General features: G+C 40.5%; 1 pseudogene; it reads right to left on the bottom strand.

The window, feature by feature from the left end:
• Positions 1-787: 787 nt before the first annotated feature.
• Positions 788-876, bottom strand: LOC118010982 (annotated as a pseudogene).
• Positions 877-1130: the final 254 nt, after the last annotated feature.

Below are 1130 nucleotides of genomic sequence, written 5' to 3'. Positions count from 1 at the left end.
CATAGGAATGAGGGAGAGGGGATGCAAACATTCAGTCAGTAACAGAATATAAGCTTGACAGCAGGGATTTTTGTCTCTTTTTGTTCACTGATGGGGAGTCCTCACATCTAGAATAGTGCCTGGCATATAATAATCACTCAGAAAATATTAAATAAGAACAGGAGAAATTGTAATGTAACTGCTGAGCTAAAATACAATGGCCATCACCAAATCACAGAAGTGACAATATATGGGATCAGATTTTTATTCTCCAAGCATCATAGGGAGTTTATCAAGACTATCAGTTAGGATGCTGGCTTTTATGCTGCTAACAGAGACCCAAGTAAACTGCGGTTTAAGCCAGAGGGCCAAAAATCATGAGGTAGATAGAGGTATGTTTCTCTCTTGCATAATAATTCAAACTGGTATAGCAGTTCCATTCTGCTAAGTCCTCAGAGGTCAGGACACTTGCTATTTTGTTGCTCTCTCATCTTTAAGGTGACACTGGGCCTCTGGTCCAAGGTGGCTTCCTTTCCCTGTCTCCAACACGGAGAAGGGGAGGGGGAAAGGGACGGAGCTGATGCTTCCATTTCAGGGCACCCCTGCAAGTTATACCCAGTTACACCCATCAAGGGCACACCTAGAAGCTTTGCTCATATCCCATTGACTAGAAATGAATCATATGGTCGCATCTAGCTATAACTTAGAACGGAAAATGTAGTCTCCCTTTTGAGATGTAAATCTGGGCTTTTATTATGATAGAAGAGGTGAGTAGATCTGGGGGAGAATGAGCAGTTTATGCCACAGCATACAGTTTAAAACGACCATGTAGAATTAAGATATACTTTGTATAATTAGTTATTACACTTGATCTTAGCCAAAAGGCCGAGAAGCGATGTATAATTAGTTATTAAAGCTGGATTACGCACAGAGTTTCACTGTACTTTTTTCTCTACCAATGTTTATGTTTGGAAATTTCATAGTTAGGAGTTCTAAAAATTAATTGCATCAGCATATATTATGGGATTTTGTTGGAGTTTGAGTTAAGAAGGAGGATTTGTCAAGGTTCAGTAAGAAAACAGTAACAAACAGAGGCTTAAAAGTGCCTGCACATGGGGCACCTGGGGGGCTCAGTTGGTTAAGCATCAGCC

This window comes from Mirounga leonina, unplaced genomic scaffold (assembly GCF_011800145.1).
Source record: "Mirounga leonina isolate KUSES-001 unplaced genomic scaffold, KU_Mleo_1.0 Mir_129, whole genome shotgun sequence".
Taxonomy (NCBI): domain Eukaryota; kingdom Metazoa; phylum Chordata; class Mammalia; order Carnivora; family Phocidae; genus Mirounga; species Mirounga leonina.
The sequence above is the reverse complement of the archived record's forward strand: the minus strand, read 5'-3'. Positions and strand labels throughout refer to the sequence as shown.